Raw genomic sequence first — 19,202 nt, 5'->3', positions numbered from 1 at the left:
AAATGACTATGAGACTTAGGTTATAAAACAGAACAATATTTATTCACGCGCACACAATGGTTATTGGTTATTCAATCACACACCCAATTATAGGTTACACTATACACCAATAGTTCCAAGATCTTAACTTAATTTGGCAGTGATCGACAAGTGCTGTGCAGATACAGGCCTGTTATCTGTAGTTCCGGACTTGTCGTGGTGTTGGTTATCAATCTGGTTATCTTCTGGTTCTGGTCTTCCTTCTGATGGTAGCGTGGATGGTCTCCTTCATTGGCCAGTGGAAGTCACCATTGTTAGTTACTACTGCTTCAAGAGAAAGAATGAATCTGTGCAGTAACTTTTATGCTATTTGAATTTCGTGACTCTTTTGGTGGGCAGTCTCTGGGTCATTTGTCAATCAATTGATCAGGGGTCGATCAGCCTGATCGATCAAATCCAATCAGGGGCTGCCACATCAATTTTAGGGTGGGCACTCAGTGGCCATGACTGAAAGTTGAAATCATGTAGACCTTTCAAAATTGTGTCTGGTAAACAAGTGTGATTAACAGGACAGTTCTATTGATCCTGGGGTGGCCTGGAGATGGCCTTTTGCTTGTCGTTCGCAATAACCTGTGAAATCATTTGAAGTCTGCAAAGCCTGGGCAGCAACTTTGCTTGATCTGTTCTGCAGCCTGCTTGTTCATAAAACCTGACCACTTTCCCCAGCGTCCCTTGCTGGACACCATTTTAGGTGGCCACAGAACCTTAGAGGTCATGCATTTTAACCTATTGCCTAGCTCCCTGAATTCTTGATGCAAGACCTCATCCTGCATTCTACCTATACTACTGGTACCAACATGCACCGCAACCTCTGATTTTTCACCCTCCCCCTTTAGGATGCCCTGCAGCCGTTCAGTGACATCTGTGACCCGGGAGGCAACACACCATCCTGGATTCAAGCCTTTGGCCGCGGAAACGCATCTGCTCCCCTGACTAATGAATCCTCTATTACTATTGCTCTTCCTTTCTTCTTCCTCCCTACCTGTATAGTCAAGATGTATGTGGTGTCAGAAGCTTGGCTCTGACTGCATTCCTCTGAGGTACCAGCACCCTCATCAGCTTCCAAAATAGAATACCGATTTGTGAGCGGGACCCCAGGGCAAACTACATGCTTGTTCTTCCTGGGCTGCTCGGTGGTCAATCATTTTCTTTTTTCCTCTTGTCCCTTGAGCTGTGGTGAGACCACCCCTCTAAACATGCTATCCAGATAACACTCAGCCTTGCGGATGCGCCACAATGTTTCCAGCCGCTGCTCAAGCTTCGAAACCTAGAGCTCCAGTTCTTGCAGCTGGGTGCACTTCTCGCACATGTGGCCATCTGGCACACTGGTAGGGTCTGTGACTCCCCACATGTGACAGGCTACACACTCCATTTGGCTGTCCTCACCTGACTTGTCTTAAAGGAGACATAGAATAAAGGTTGGCAGAACTGGTTCCTGGGAGGAGAGGGTTGTCCTCTGATGAGTAAATTGGCCCCACAAACTCTAGAGTTTAGAAGAATGAGAAGTGATCTATTGAATCATAAACTCTGAAGGGCGTGAGAGGATGATCACTGAGAGATGGTTTCCACTGGCTGTGGAATCTGAAATATAAGGGGCGCAGTCTCAGGATAAGAATTCAATCATTTAGAATCAAGATGAGAATTCTTTTCACTCAGGGATGTGGGTGATCTGACGTTGAGTATATTCAAGGCAGAGATCAATAGATATTTAGTGTCTGAGGGTATTGCAGCAAATACGGAGCAGGCAAGTAAGTGGAACTGAGGCAGAACGTCAATATACAGATATCAGAGCAGGCTTGAGTGCCTTAAGGTCTACTGCACCTTGCTCTTACGTTCTTTGAAATTTATGAATCTCTGAATGTAATGTTGCTGTGGTTGCTCCTCTCCAGCAGCACGACTTCCATTTTCCAAATGATGGCTGGACCATTAATTAGTACCAGTTCAAATAACTCATTTTGGGCGGCACGGTGGCACAGTGGTTAGCACTGTTACCTCACGGCACCGAGGACCTGGGTTCGATCTTGGTCCTGGGTCACTGTCCATGTGGATCCTGCACATTTTCCTCGTGTCTGCATGGGTCTCACCCCCACAGCCCAAAAAGCTGTGCAGGGTAGGTGGATTGGCCACGCTAAATTGCCCCTTAATTGGGAAAAAAAAAGAATTGGGTACTCTAAAAATTAAAAAAATAAGTACCCTTTGTTCTCTACTGCAATGCTGAAGCACAACCTTTACAATTCTGACTCAATTTATTTGGGGGATTCTCATTTTATTTCATTGAAGTCTCCAAGAAAAATGGATTTCCCTTTCTCTTACCATTGTTTCCTCTTCATTGAGCAAATGTTTGACCTCTTTTTGTCCAGGTACTCTGAAGAATGTCCCTTACGGTTAACTTTAAGACAGAAGTATTGACAAAACGGAGCATTAATTATTTGCGTTCAGTGATTTACCCCAATGTGAAAGTAGGAATTACTTTCTTCTTCACTGGAGAATGTGACAAAGGACATTCTCCTTTTATAATTAAATTCACTCTGGCTTAGATAACCCTACCTCATCTTCCTGCGGCATAGGCACAATTTGAGAATCTGATTTGTGATCAATGCTAGGGATTTCATTGGAGCTGGAAATAACCCCAGACTTGGAATCATGTCTTAGATGCTTCATGACCAGTGCAGCTTGTGGGAATGGTCTATATGATCATAAATGTTTGACTCGATGACCAGCAAAGATCCTTTTTAGTTGTGACGTGACCCATGGAGTAGTGGGACTAGATAATTGCGCACTACCCCACCCAATCCCAGTCGTAACAGTAGGTATTCTTTGGGGTATAATTCCCTAGACCTACCTCAAAATTGTTGGTGTGGGGTTTCAGTGGGAACTATCCATACCATTTAATTCCGATTTTGAAGTCTAAGCTGTCCAATCAGAAGGCAGAATAGAGGTTGGCGGTGGATGGGTTAGTTGTAGCTTTTGATGCAAATGGCTAACGGAATGGTAAGTAAACTTGTTTATCTGACTGTGAGAGAGCTTTCTCTGTTATTTCCTACAAATAGGAAAAGACAACTTGAAGACCCTGGACATCACAGGCAAAAATACAGCAACCCCTGGCTTTGGCGAAATCATGGTTACTTCTGAGTGAAAGCAGCAATGTTTTTGAATTTTTTGAACATTGGACGTTTAGAATTAAAAAGCTGGTTGCAGGAAATGCTCTGAATTCAGTTTGGTCTCATGGTAACCTCATTGAAGTTGCTGCACAGTTAGGAACCATGGCATTGGCCACATGACAAAGTTACTGCCTTCAATGTCATGAATGTAGATCCCATAATGGTCACTCTGCATGCTGTTCTTTGCTGGTATACATGATTAAGAAGTTGAGTTTCTTTTTCTGATTTGCTTCAGCTTATTCAGCAAGCTGGTTGAAGCACTTTTAGAAATGGGGAGGAGTTCGGGTGTAGTTACATCTCAAACAGAATGTAAAGATTGCGATTCTCCCAATAAATGACTGTGCATTTGGGCAAGTTTGGTGGGGTATTTCCCGCCGACTTTTTGGTTGAGATCCAGATCTGGATTCACCCACACTTGGTTATTGTTTTGAGCCTTGGGGAGATTCTACTCCATCTAGCTCACACTTAGAAGTTATTTCATCGGTGGGGAACTTAACTTGCTGGCGAGATCGGCTCCTCAGGTCGAGGTGCCATTTTGAAAGGGTGCCCATATTTCTAAGTGAGGTTAGGTTGGAGAGGTTGGGACTATCCTGGAGAGAAGAGGACTAACAGGAGATTTGATAGTTTCGTTCAAAGTCATGAGGGGGGCTGGACCGAGTAGATAGAGTAGAGAGAAACAGTTCAGCTCGTAAAAGGATCAAAAATGAAATGGCACAGATTTAAAGTGAATGTGTTTTTTAAAAAGGTTTTTCACACAGTGGGTGGTTCGGGCCTGGAATGCCATTGCCTGTAAGTGTGGTGGAGGCAGGTTCAATCAAGGCATTCAGTGCATAATTATTTGAATAGAAATAACGTGCAAGGTTATGGGGAGAAGGCAGGGGAATGACACTAAGTCATAATGCTCATTTATTGGACTTGAAGTTCAGTCTAGAAGTTACGTAATTGAAGAATGGGGTGCTGTTCAGAGAGCTTATGTTGACTTTCTTTGGAAGTGTAGAAGGCCGAGGACAAACAGGTCAGAGTGGGAGTTGAGAATAAATGAATAAAGCGACTAGAAGCTTGGGGGTCATAATTGTAAACGGATGGAGGTGTTCCAGAATGCTGTCTTCCAATCTACATTTAGTCTATCCAGTGCAGAGGAGACGCCATTGTGAACTTCACAGATAACTGGAACTGGACATGTCGAGGACCCTGCCAACCATATTGAGGGAAGTCCCAGGTTAAAGAAAAAAGAGGACATATCAAAAGCTAGTCTGGAAGATGGGATCATCAGAACAAATGTGATGGGCAGAGAAATTGAGAGAATGGACTGGAGGAAAGGAAGCAGGGTGTAAGAAAATGTAGTAAAGGTAGCTGTGAGAGTCAGTAGGTTTACTGTGGATATTGGTGAACAACCTATCTGCAGACATGGGAATAGAGAAGGTGAGGAGCGGAAGGGAAGAGATTTAGAATTAAAAAGCTGGTTGCAGGAAATGCTCTGAATTCAGTTTGGTCTCATGTTAACCTCATTGAAGTTGCTGCACAGTTAGGAACCATGGCATTGGCCACATGACAAAGTTACTGCCTTAAATGTCATGAATGTAGATCCCATAATGGTCACTCTGCATGCTGTTCTTTGCTGGTATACATGATTAAGAAGTTTAAGGGAAGAGATTGTAAAACCAGTATCATCCTCAATATTTTAATTTTGTAAGACCATCTTAAAGATAGGTTGACTAGTCTTCTGAGCCACTGTTTTGAAATTTTACATTGATGCTGTACGCCCGTGTTTTTCAAACTCTTTTTCCACGCAAGAACTTTTGCCAACTGCCCAACCTTCAGGATCCTCGCTAACCTTCCTTTGCGACCCACGCCGGCCGACCTTTGCAACACTATTTTTGCTTACCTTTAATGCAACAGATGAGCCTTCTTGGTCCTCAGGATCACACTCCAGTCAGGTTCACAGGAAGAGAGGGCAATGCACATATCAGGTGCAGAGTTTAGCCGGTTCCTTTGTGCTGTCTTCATCTTTGTGAGGACAGAATATCCAACCTCGTACATGTAGGTCGTTATGAAGGGCAAGAGCAACAAAATGCTTGTTTTACTCAGCACTGGATACTCCTTGGAGAGACTACTCCAGAATGCTGACAGCTGCATGGACGTGCAGTGTGTTTTTAATGTGCTGTCACAGGTGAGGTTCAATCTCTTTATTTGGAGTCAGCTGTAAGGTTTTTCTTTCTAATAAATTTAAAGTAGCCAATTATTTTTCTTTTCCAATTATGGGGCAATTTAGCATGGTCAATCCACCTAATCAGCTCATCTTTGGGTTGTGGGAGTGAAACCCACGAAGACATGGGGAGAATGTGCAAACTCCACACGGATAGTGACCCAGGGCTGGGATTCGAGCCCAGGTCCTCAGCGCTGCAGTCCCAGTGCTAACCACTGCACCACATGCTGCCCTTGAGTCAGCTGTAAGTTAATAATTTACTCTGGAGTCTCAAACGCAAAAGGAGTTTTCACCCACCCCTTCTCTTACAAGATCTGAAACTTCTCCTCTGGAAAGTAGCGACAAAAACTGTTGATCAGTGCAGCCAGATGCGACTGAATAAGGCTTGCCAGTCTATTGACAGTTCTCTTACCAACATTGTTTTCTTTGATGTGTCATAACAGTTTTGCAGAATATGTGGTAGTTTTGTCTTTGTTCTCGCACTTGCCAAACTTTCAATTACTTCTGGAAAGCATCTATTCACGGTGCCAAAAACAATCATTATTCTTCCCTTGCAATTTGAAGTTCAGTTCGTTTAGAATTGAAAAAATGTCTATAAGGTAAGACAAAGTTAGCATCCAACTCTAATTTACCAGTACTTTATTGCATATAACACACATGGGCTTTGCATCCTGATTTTCACCCACTGTCTATGTTTATGCATTTTCATTAGGCATCCTCATGTATTTATCGCATGTTCGATGTTTTCATGTATGGGGGAGCTGCCTGGACTGTACGTGGAACAATACTTTTCACTGTACCTTGGTATAAGTGTCAATAAATCTAAATCTATTTTAAATCTAAATTTGCATTAGCACAATTAACAAACAAAGCCATACCTCAAGATATCATCTTTCTACTGTTTTGTTGCCGATTTCAGTTTCTTCTTAGTAGGCTGTTTGGCAGAGGCCCTGGAGCTCTGTATACACCTCACACTAGCACTGCTTTGACCTGCCATGGACTATCCTGAGCAGCTCACACTAGCACTGCTTTGTCCTGCTGTGGACTCTTCTAAACAGTTCACAGGAGCAGTGCTTTGTGCTCCTGCGCACTCCCCTGAGCAGCTCACACGAGCATTGCTTTGTCCTGTCATGGACTGTCCTGAGCAACTCTCTCCAGATTCATTTGTGAGAACCTGGCCTGTTTGTGTCTCTGGTTCTCTCTTCCTTATAACAAAGTGATCCATCTTCAGTTCTTCACAGTCCTGTTGCCTTGCTTGCTGGCAGCTAGAAAATGGAGTAATCTCTCCTTCGTGATTTCGCTCTAAAAGCATGGTGATGTCAGTGTACGAGCCAGGCACGTGACCTCTGCCGCCACATCTGGTGGGAAGACTGTGTCTTTCGCATTTAAAGGGCGGTCGTGGCCGGCATTCTCAACTTAAAAGTTGATTGGGCTGTTGGGTGTTTCTCCCGTGATCAGGAATGCCGCAACCAATTGTTCTGTGACCCTCCCGATGTCCACCCACGGGTTGCAGCACACAGTTTGAAAAACTCTGCTGTACGCCATTCGTATTGCTTCAGGGGCAGAACTCTCGTGATGTCTTCATTTTAGACATAACGTTGTAATGTCAGTTCTCAATTGCTACTTTAGGTAATTGCCTACTTTTTGAGGGAATATGTGAACCCATTGCAAACTGCAGCCAACTTATCATCCTTTGTGTAGCTTCTTTCTCCCCTGATATGACCAACCTTCACTCCAGGGCTAGAAAACATGGCCCATCCGCAGTTCGACTGTTTCTCCGGCATGTTTACTGTTTTTCCGACTTTCACAGCCGTGAGCACATTGGATCCGACTGGCGGCAGAACAGGATTTCACAGACCTGACACTGCTAGATTAAAATTCATTTAGTGACAAACAACAAAAACATTTTACACCATCTTAATACAGGGGTAATGTGGATAATTTAAAGCAGCAAATTGAAGAACAGAAAGGAGACATAGAACATACAGTGCAGAAGGAGGCCATTCGGCCCATCGAGTCTGCACCGACCCACTTAAGCCCTCACTTCCACCCTATCCCCGTAACCCAATAACTCCTCCTAACTTTTTTGGACACTAAGGGCAATTTAGCGTGGCCAATCCCCCGAACCTGCACGTCTTTGGACTGTGGGAGGAAACCGGAGCACCCGGAGGAAACCCATGCAGAAACAGGGAGAATGTGCAGACTCCACACAGACAGTGACCCAGCGGGGAATCGAACCTGGGACCTTGGCGATGTAAAGCCACAGTGCTATCCACTTGTGCTACGTGCTGTCCATAGACACTCGGGCAACATCTCCAGAGTTTCCTGTTTCCGAGTTGCAGCATCAGCAATATTTTTCTTGTCTCTTTTGTGAATTGTTAAAGATGGCTCTTAGATAATTTAATTATTATTAAAATATTAAGAGGGGGAAGCCAGTCCAGACTTGGTCAGAGTGCAGCTATTGTTTGGTGCACGTGCTGTTTGAGCATTGTTAATGGAAATGTAATTATTTATAACCATTTTTCTGATAGTTAGGAAATAAGAAGTGCGTACATTTCCTGCCTACATGTCCATGTTTTGGGTGCAGCAGAGTGACGTTTGCGTGGGCCAGTGCGCGTGCACAGGTGGTCATTTTTACTTGGCAGGAGACGATGTGAAAAGACGAACTTTCACAATGCCAAAAATGTTCATCTCATCTGACTTCCACTGGGTGGCGCTGTTGAATTCGCCCCAAAGTATAGCTTAAATTTTATACAGCCTTATGAAACCAAATCAATACCATAGATTATAATCTTATTACTAAGAACTTCATTCTGGCGTGATTCAATTTAATAATTTATAACCAATATTATATATGTTACATTCCCTTCCTAGCTGAGTTCTAAATCTGTGTTTTGCAAAACAAGGTGGTCATGAACATGCATTGGAATCGTGTTTACATCAACTTTGTATTGCATTGAATAATGCAAATTGGTTGCATTCTGTCAGAAATTTGCGTTCAAATCCAATACCGTAGCATGTAAGTGAATTAAGATGGTTGCTGCTGTTGGGCTAACTTCATTTAATTATGTTTTGCTTCTTGTGCTCTCCACATCTTAAATCAGCAAAAAAGCGACTGGATCTCACTGCATGCAAGTTAGAATCATTAAAACTCCATTTATTATCAAAAACTTGGCTATATAATTGTAGTACTATTTTGTTTTTAAACTGCTGGTGTCATGCCAATACTTTCGATTTTGATTAAGGATTCAGCTGAAAATAGCCCTGGATCCCATAGCAACCCATGGTTATGTTTTTAAAAGTGCATCGAATCTCTTTTTTAGTTGAAACAAAATTGAAGCCTAGAGCTCCTTTAGAAAATTGCATTGGCATACACAGCTGTTCAATGGGGGGAATAACACCTTTCGATTTCTGAAATTTGACAGGTCCTGTATTTGTAGTTTGTTTTTTTAAATTGCATTGAAAACAAAGGAAAAATAAATCTTGTAGATTAAAACCCCATCATTGTATTTTGGGAAGTGGTAACTTTCTGTTAGATAATAGAGGTGATATGTGGGAATTTTTTTTTAACCCGTCGTGTACTGCCTGAAGGATATTCAACAATGTGGGGCAGCACGGTAGCCTTGTGGATAGCACAATTGCTTCACAGCTCCAGAGTCCCAGGTTCGATTCCGGCTTGGGTCACTGTCTGTGCGGAGTCTGCACATCCTCCCAGTGTGTGCGTGGGTTTCCTCCGGGTGCTCCGGTTTCCTCCCACAGTCCAAAGATGTGCAGGTTAGGTGGATTGGCCATGATAAATTGCCCTTAGTGTCCAAAATTGCCCTTAGTGTTGGGTGGGGTTACTGGGTTATGGGGATAGGGTGGAGGTGTTGACCTTGGGTAGGGTGCACTTTCCAAGAGCCGGTGCAGACACGATGGACCGAATGGCCTCCTTCTGGACTGTAAAATTCTATGAAACAACATTTGAAATTCGGTACTTTTGTAGCGAGAAGTATTTACAGGGCTATGGTGAAAGAGCAGGGGAATAGGACAAATTGGAAAGATCTATTGAAAAATCAGCACAGGTGTGGTGAAGTGGCCTCTTTCTGTGCCATATCTTTCCATGATTCAATTGTTGAACTCTACAGTAGCCAGTGGTTTCATATAAGGGAGGCCATCATTGCCCCGACTTGACTCACCATGACTCCTCTGCTCTTTCCCTGTAGCCCTGCAAATCTTTCCTCTACAAATAATTATTCAATTCGCTTATGAAATTCACGATTGTTGGGGCGGCACGGTGGTGCAGTGGTGAGCACTGCTGCCTCACAGCGCTGAGAATCAGGGTTCGATCTCGGCCTCAGGTCAGAGTCCGTGTGGAATCTGCACGGCACTACTTCACATGCACCTAAGATGGATTTTTTCACTTCCTCATACGTCCCAGATACCTCCTCCGGTAGTGATGCAAACACTTCACTAGCCCTACCTATCAGCTTTGTTTGAATCAGTAACACCCACATGTCCTGTGGCCATTTCATTTGTTTAGCCACCTTCTCAAATGAAATGAAAAAGGCTTCTACCTCCTTCTCGTCAAACCTTCGCAATGCTTGCACATATTTAAATAGATTCCCACCAAGCCTTCGACTTTGACGCTCTTTCTCACTATCCTCATCACTATCACTAAAGGAAACTGTGCGTTTCCCTTTACGTCTGCCAATTTTAACTGACTGTCATGTTTTATGGCCATTTTCTGAAGTTCAAACTCTCTTTATCTTTTTCCCTGATCTGTATCTCCCTTTCTCTTTCTTTTTGTTCTGCTAGGGCTATTCTTTCTTTTCTCCTTTCTTCTCCCTCCTTTTCTTTTTCCTCTCTCTATCTTTCTTTTTCCCCTCTCTCTCTTTCTTTCTCCTCTCTATCTCTTTCTCTTTTTCTTTTTCCTCTCTATCTCTTTCGTATTCAAGCTGCTTTAATTCTTTCTCATGTTCCATTTTTTAAAGTTGTATCTGAATTTTTGCCATTTACAATGAGTCAAACTGTATCTCAGGCAACTTTAAATGCTTATCCACCACCATAATTACCTCATCTTTTCGCATTTTGTCAGATAATGTTAACTGCAATGTTTTTGCCAAATCTAACAGTCTGCTTTTAGTCTCTGTCCGTAAGGAACTGCGTGTCACTGTCTCCACCCTCAAAAACTTCAGAGCCTCTGAAAGAGCCATTGTCCACAACACACTCCCCACTTAAACTAGAATACCACACCTGAAAAGCAACCACAATATGCTCACCCCTCACTGTCTTTAAGTTCACTAAGCCAATCCAATAGATAGACTTTTATCCCCCTCGAGCCCCCAATTTGTTATGGGCCAGGGTTTAGAGAACCCCAAAGTGTATCATGGAGTTCACCTGACCCACAACTTTTAATAGATTGTGGTATGGGGAGCACACAGCCCACTCTACAGGTGTGGTAGAGCAGAAATGGAAAAGTATTTTTTAAAAGCAAAACAATGTTAGTTCTATGAACTCAAGTTAACCTTTTTAAAAAATAGTGAACATCTTAGCAGCCATCAATTCAAATACAACCCCCACAGAATGCAACACTAAGTAATCCTTAATAACTTCCCAAATAACATCCAGACAAAAGATACACCTTTTAACAGAAGCACATTAGGTTTACATTCACTACTGAGAACATTTGTAATTCTGAATTCACCAAATGATCAAGAGATAGTTTTTTCATGGCAGAGAGATCAACAGTACACTAGCGCTGTCTGGCTTCAACTCCAACACTGAAAACGAAACTAAAACACACCCTGCAGCAAACAGCCTAAAACGAAAGTAAAAAGCTGGCAGACAGCCCAGCTCCACCCACTCTCTGACATCACTGCAGTAGTAAACACCCATTTCGTAAAGGTACTCTCACATGACATGCACCACTTTAGAAATTACCCCCAAAACCTCCTTCCATTAACCCTCTAGCTTTGGACAGGACCAAAACATGTGAACGTGATTGCCCCCCGCAACGTTCACACACATCTTCTACTCCTTAAAAGAATCGGCTCATCCTCGCCCTCGTGAGGTGTGCTCTGTCTACCACCTTGAGCTGTATCAGCCCCAACCTCATGCACTAGGTGGAGGCATTCACTCTCTGGAGCACCTCACACCAGAACCCCTCCTCCATATCCTCTCCCAACTCTTCCTCCCACTTTGCTTTGATCCCTTCCAGTGGTGCCTTATCCTCTTCCAGAATAGCTCCGTACACCACCGACACTACCTCCTTCTCCAGTCCCCCTGTCATCAGCACCTCGTCCAGCAATGTGGAGGCCGGCTCCACCGGGAAGCTCTGTATCTCCTTTCTGGCAAAATCTCGAACCTGCGTGTATCTAACCATTTCCCCCTGCACCAGCCCATACTTCGCTTCCAGGTCCTCCAATCCTGCAAACCGACTCCTAAGAAACAAATCTTTTAGTGTCTTCTCCTCCCATTTCCGAAAATTTCCACCCCACCTCCCTGGCTCAGATTTGTGGTTCCCCCGAATCTGCATTTCCCTTGACCCTGCCCCCCCAACCCGAAGTGTTGGCGAAACTGCCACCAAATTCTCAATGAAGCTATTATTAACGGACTCCCTGAGTATTTCCCCGGGGCCATCGGGAGCGGCGCTGTTGCTAGTGCTTTCAATCCCGACCCCCTGCACAAACTCTCCTCCATTCTGACCCACTGGGAATCAACCCCTCTGACCCAGCTCTGCACCTTCTCCACATTCGCCGCCCAGTAGTAATACATCAGGTTCGGAAAACCCAAACCCCCTGCTTGACTTCCCCTCTGTAGCAGCACCTTTCTAACTCTGGCCACCTTCCCTCCCCATATGAACGAAGTAATCCTTCCCTCAAATTCTCAGAAAAAAGCCTTTAGCAGGAAAATCGGCAGGCATTGAAAAATAAACAGAACTCGCGTTCATTTTAACTGCCTGTACCCGACCCGCCAGTGACAGAGGAGACAGACCTGGCAATTCTCTGGGCTATATTGGCACCTAGAGCTGGTGGCTCTACACTGCCTTGCTGCTGGCCCCCAGCCAAAAGGAGGATCCGTGGCCATTTTACGCCATTTTATTTGAAGAGCCACAATCTCGAAGGGTAGGATGGCTTTACGCGAGTTGTGCGTCACTTCGAGTTGGCACGGCCCCGTGGCGGGGATGACGTTGCCATTATAGTCGACCAATTGACAGATGGATGGAAGAGTTGCTGGCTTGACCCTCAGGATTTGAAGTGCTGACCATGCGAGGAGATTTGCAGAAGCACCCGTGTCCAGGCGGAATGTGATCTGGGATCGATTGACCGTCAGGGTGGCACACCACTCGTCACCCGGATCAATGCTGTGCACCGACAGCGGCTGGTGCGTTCGACTCGGGGACAGCTTGTTCTTAATGTTCAAAATTGCCCTTAGTGTTGGGTGGGGTTACTGGGTTATGGGGATCGGGTGGAGGTGTTGACCTTGGGTGGGATGCTCTTTCCAAGAGCCGGTGCAGACTCGATGGGCCGAATGGCCTCCTTCTGCACTGTAAATTCTATGTTAATCTAAAGAAGTCATCAACAGTGCTATCTGGAGGCACTTGCTCAGCAATAATCTGCTCACAAACACTCAGTTTGGGTTTCACCGGGGTCACTCAGCTCCTGATCTCATTGCAGCCTTGGTTCAAACATGGACAAATGGGCTGAATGCCAGAGATGAGAGTATCTGCCCTTGACATCAAGGCAGCATTTGACCGAGTATGGCATCAAGGAGCCCTAGCAAAACTAGATGGGAATCAGGGGGGAAACTCTTCGCTGGTTGGAGTCATACCTGGCACAAAGAAAGATGATTGTGGTGGTTGGAGGTCAATCATCTCAGCTCCAGGACATCATTGCAGGAATTCCTTAGGGTAATGCCCTGGGCCCAAACATCTTCAGCTGCTTCATCAATAATCTCCCTTCCATCACAAGGTCAGAAGTAGTGTTTGCAGATGACTGCACAATGTTCTGCACCATTCGCGACTCCTCAGTTAATGAAGTAGTCCATGTCCAAATGCAGAAAGACCTGGACAATATCCAGGCTTGGGATGACCAGTGGTAAGTTACATTCGCGCCACACAAGTGCCAGACAATGACCATCTCCTACAAGAGAGGATCTAACCATCGCCCAATGACATTCAATGGCATTATCATCGCTAAATCCCCCATAATCAACTCCCTGGGGGTTACCATTGATCATAAACTGAACTGGACTAGCCACATTAATACTGTGGCTACCAGGGTAGGTCAAAGGCTAGGAATCCTACGGTGAGTAACTCACCTCCTGACCCCCCCCCAAAGCCTGTCCACCATCTACAAGGCACAAGGCAGGAGTGTAATGGAATACTCCCCACTTGTCTGGATGAGTGCAGCTCCAGCAACACAAGAAGCTTGACACCAACAGCCCACTTGATTGCTCCCCCTTCCACAAACATTCAAACCCTCCATCACCGATGCACAGTAGCAGCACTGTGTATTATCTACAAGATCCACTGCAGTAACTCACCAAGGTTTCTTAGACAAAACCTTCCAAACCCACAACCACTACCATAGAACATAGAACATAGAAAATACAGCACAGAACAGGCCCTTCGGCCCACGATGTTGTGCCGAACCTTTGTCCTAGATTAATCAGAGATTATCATTGAATTTACAGTGCAGAAGGAGGCCACTCGGCCCCCCGAGTCTGCACCAGCTCCCGGAAAGAGCACCCCACCCAAACTCAACACCTCCACCCAACACCAAGGGCAATTTGGACATTAAGGGCAATTTATCATTGGCCAATTCACCGAACCCGCACATCTTTGGACTGTGGGAGGAAACCGGAGCACCCGGAGGAAACCCACGCAGACACGGAGAGGACGTGCAGACTCCGCACAGACAGTGACCCAAGCCGGAATCGAACCTGGGACCCTGGAGCTGTGAAGCAATTGTGCTATCCACAATGCTACCGTGCTGCCCTTGAGAACAAATAAATCTACACTATATCATTTTACCGTAATCCATGTACCTATCCAATAGCTGCTTGAAGGTCCCTAAGGTTTCCGACTCAACTACTTCCACAGGCAGTGCATTCCATGCCCCCACTACTCTCTGGGTAAAGAACCTACCTCTGATATCCCTCCTATATCTTCCACCTTTCACCTTAAATTTATGTCCCCTTGTAATGGTTTGTTCCAACCGGGGGAAAAGTCTCTGACTGTCTACTCTATCTATTCCCCTGATCATCTTATAAACCTCTATCAAGTCGCCCCTCATCCTTCTCCGTTCTAATGAGAAAAGGCCTAGCACCCTCAACCTTTCCTCGTAAGACCTACTCTCCATTCCAGGCAACATCCTGGTAAATCTTCTTTGCACCTTTTCCAAAGCTTCCACATCCTTCCTAAAATGAGGCGACCAGAGCTGTACACAGTACTCCAAATGTGGCCTTACCAAAGTTTTGTACAGCTGCATCATCACCTCACGGCTCTTAAATTCAATCCCTCTGTTAATGAACGCGAGCACACCATAGGCCTTCTTCACAGCTCTATCCACTTGAGTGGCAACTTTCAAAGATGTATGAACATAGACCCCAAGATCTCTCTGCTCCTCCACATTGCCAAGAACTCTACCGTTAACCCTGTATTCCGCATTCGTATTTGTCCTTCCAAAATGGACAACCTCACACTTTTCAGGGTTAAACTCCATCTGCCACTTCTCAGCCCAGCTCTGCATCCTATCTATGTCTCTTTGCAGCCGACAACAGCCCTCCTTACTATCCACAACTCCACCAATCTTCGTATCATCTGCAAATTTACTGACCCACCCTTCAACTCCCTCATCCAAGTCATTAATGAAAATCACAAACAGCAGAGGACCCAGAACTGATCCCTGCGGTACGCCACTGGTAACTGGGATCCAGGCTGAATATTTGCCATCCACCACCACTCTCTGACTTCTATCGGTTAGCCAGTTCGTTATCCAACTGGCCAAATTTCCCACTATCCCATGCCTCCTTACTTTCTGCATAAGCCTACCATGGGGAACCTTATCAAATGCCTTACTAAAATCCATGTACACTACATCCACTGCTTTACCTTCATCCACATGCTTGGTCACCTCCTCAAAGAATTCAATAAGATTTGTAAGGCAAGGCCTACCCCTCACAAATCCGTGCTGACTATCCCTAATCAAGCAGTGTCTTTCCAGATGCTCAGAAATCCTATCCTTCAGTACCCTTTCCATTACTTTGCCTACCACCGAGGTAAGACTAACTGGCCTGTAATTCCCAGGGTTATCCCTAGTCCCTTTTTTGAACAGGGGCACGACATTCGCCCCTCTCCAATCCCCTGGTACCACCCCTGTTGACAGTGAGGACGAAAAGATCATTGCCAACGGCTCTGCAATTTCATCTCTTGCTTCCCATAGAATCCTTGGATATATCCCGTCAGGCCCGGGGGACTTGTCTATCCTCAAGTTTTTCAAAATGCCCAACACATCTTCCTTCCTAACAAGTATTTCCTCGAGCTTACCAATCTGTTTCACACTGTCCTCTCCAACAATATCGCCCCTCTCATTTGTAAATACAGAAGAAAAGTACTCGTTCAAGACCTCTCCTATCTCTTCAGACTCAATACACAATCTCCCGCTACTGTCCTTGATCGGACCTACCCTCGCTCTAGTCATTCACATATTTTTCACATATGTGTAAAAGGCCTTGGGGTTTTCCTTGATCCTACCCGCCAAAGATTGTTCATGCCCTCTCTTAGCTCTCCTAATCCCTTCAGTTCCCTCCTGGCTATCTTGTATCCCTCCAATGCCCTGTCTGAACCTTGTTTCCTCAGCTTTACATAAGTCACCTTTTTCCTCTTAACAAGACATTCAACCTCTCTTGTCAACCATGGTTCCCTCACTTGACCATCTCTTCCCTGCCTGACAGGGACATACATATCAAGGACACGTAGCACCTGTTCCTTGAACAAGTTCCACATTTCACTTGTGTCCTTCCCTGCCAGCCTATGTTCCCAACTTATGCACTTCAATTCTTGTCTGACAACATCGTATTTACCCTTCCCCCAATTGTAAACCTTGCCCTGTTGCATGTACCTATCCCTCTCCATTACTAAAGTGAAAGTCACAGCATTGTGGTCACTATCTCCAAAATGCTCCCCCACTAACAAATCTATCACTTGCCCTGGCTCATTACCCAGTACTAAATCCAATATTGCCCCTCCTCTGGTCGGACAATCTACATACTGTGTTAGAAAAGCTTCCTGGACACACTGCACAAACACCACCCCATCCAAACTATTTGATCTAAAGAGTTTCCACTCAATATTTGGGAAGTTAAAGTCGCCCATGGCTACTACCCTATGACTTCTGCACCTTTCCAAAATCTGTTTCCCAATCTGTTCCTCCACATCTCTGCTACTATTGGGGGGCCTATAGAAAACTCCTAACAAGGTGACTGCTCCTTTCCTATTTCTGACTTCAACCCATACTACCTCAATAGGGTGATACTCCTCGAACTTCCTTTCTGCAGCTGTTATACTATCTCTAATTAATAATGCCACCCCCCCACCTCTTTTACCACCCTCCCTAATCTTATTGAAACATCTATAACCAGGGACCTCCAACAACCATTTCTGCCCCTCTTCTATCCAAGTTTCCGTGATGGCCACCACATCGTAGTCCCAAGTACCGATCCATGCCTTAAGTTCACCCACCGTATTCCTGATGTTTCTTGCGTTGAAGTATACACACTTCAACCCATCTCCGTGCCTGCAAGTACTCTCCTTTGTCAGTGTTCCCTTCCCCACTGCCTCATTACACGCTTTGGCGTCCTGAATATCGGCTACCTTAGTTGCTGGACTACAAATCCGGTTCCCATTCCCCTGCCAAATTAGTTTAAACCCTCCCGAAGAGTACTATCTAGGAGGACAAGAGCAGCAGATACCTGGGAACCCCATCACCTGGAGCTTCCCCCCCAAGTCACTCACCACCCTGACTTGGAAATACATCGCCGCTCCTTCACAGTTGCTGGGGCAAAATCCTGGAACTCCCTGCCTAACAGCACAGTGGGTGTATCTACACATCAGGGACTGCAGCGGTTCAAGAAGGCAACTCACCATCACCTCCTCAAGGGCAACTAGGGAAGGGTAATAAGTGCTGCTCTAACCAATGACACCTGCATCCCGTAAATTAATATTTTTTAAAGTTCAAGACGGAAGCACACCACCTTCACGAGGGCAATTAGAGGTGGGCAATAAGTGCTGGCCTGGCCAGCGATGCCCTCATCCTATGAATATGTGATTAATTTTTTAAAAATCTGTTCTTCCTGCTGGGAGTGCTGAAATAATTTCTATTATTTTTGTTTGAACTTTTTAAATCTCATTAAGGAATTGGTGATACCAACTGAGGGAAAATCACACTGAACTACAATAAGAGTAAAATAAATGGCATCGCAATTGTTCATTAGAGACAAAAGATTATCGCACTGATCTACTTCTAATTCCTTGACTTAATTTCTGGTCTCAATTTGTCAAGTCTCAGCTCCCTTACCAAGACCAATGTGAAGAAAGTCGAGGTGACAATTGATTCCTGCTATGAAATGATATTGCTCTCAAGCAGAAATACAAACAACCCAATTTACATCATCACTGGTGCATAATTGTTGCAAACGCCTTCACCCTTGAGCCAGGAACAAATGCTGTAGTTTAGATGCTACCGAAACTTCAGTATCTTGACCAAGTTACTGCTCTGTGTAATTATTGGCAGTGTTTTAACTGTGGGGTTTCAAAAAGAGCAGGAAAAGTGGTTAATTTTCTAACCTGAGCAATTATTGTTATAATGGGTAAATTTTTAACCTGCGAGAAACCATAGAACTACTACAGCACAGAAGGAGGCCATTTGGCCCATTGAGTCTGCACCGACCCTCTGAAAGAGCACCCGACATATGTCCATTCCCCCACCCTATCCCCGCAACTCCACCTAACCTACACATCCCTTGGACATAAAGTGGCAATTTAGCATGACCAGCACACCTAACTGTCGTGTTGGGTGTTCCGCTATACAAACGAACCAACACGGTTGTAGATGGTACAACTCTGTTTTATTATTCTTGATAACAACATCTGTAAACTTATGACTGTGGTTCGTACTTTACCCGTTAACCTGCGGACCCAGCCCTAACACTATCTTGGAGAAGCACTCAGCACATGGTGTATGTCTGAGTGGCACGCTGTGAGCTCTGTCCCCTGAGCTGTCTCCTGCTGGAATGAGCTGGAACTGTGGTGTTCCCTGTTTTATAGTGCGTGTGCTCTCACTGGTGATTGGCTGTGATGTTGCATGTGTGTTGATTGGTCCGTTGATCTGTCCATCAGTGTGTATATGTGTTTGCACCATGATATGTTTATCTGAATATCATGACACTAGCATGCGCATCTTTGGACGCTAAGGGATAATTTAGAATGCTCAGTACACCTAACCAGCACATCTTTGGACTGTGGGAGGAAACCGACGCAGACACGGGGAGAAAGTGCAACCTCCACACAGTCACCCAAGGACAGAATTGAACCCAGGGCTCTGGCACTGTGAGGCAGAAGTGTGTCACCATGCCGCCTTATGTAAAACCAGATGCAAAGTTTAAATCACCCATGAGCCTTGGCTGCCGACACACTGCTCTCTTCTCCATGGCTTCCAATTTTTAACCGGCTCTTCGAAACAGGAAAAAGAACACCAAATGATGTCATTAACCTTGTTTAATCAGAAGACGATGATCAGAAAGCTAATCAATTG

This window comes from Scyliorhinus torazame, chromosome 8 (genome assembly GCF_047496885.1).
Source record: "Scyliorhinus torazame isolate Kashiwa2021f chromosome 8, sScyTor2.1, whole genome shotgun sequence".
Taxonomy (NCBI): domain Eukaryota; kingdom Metazoa; phylum Chordata; class Chondrichthyes; order Carcharhiniformes; family Scyliorhinidae; genus Scyliorhinus; species Scyliorhinus torazame.
This window is presented reverse-complemented; position numbering follows the sequence as displayed.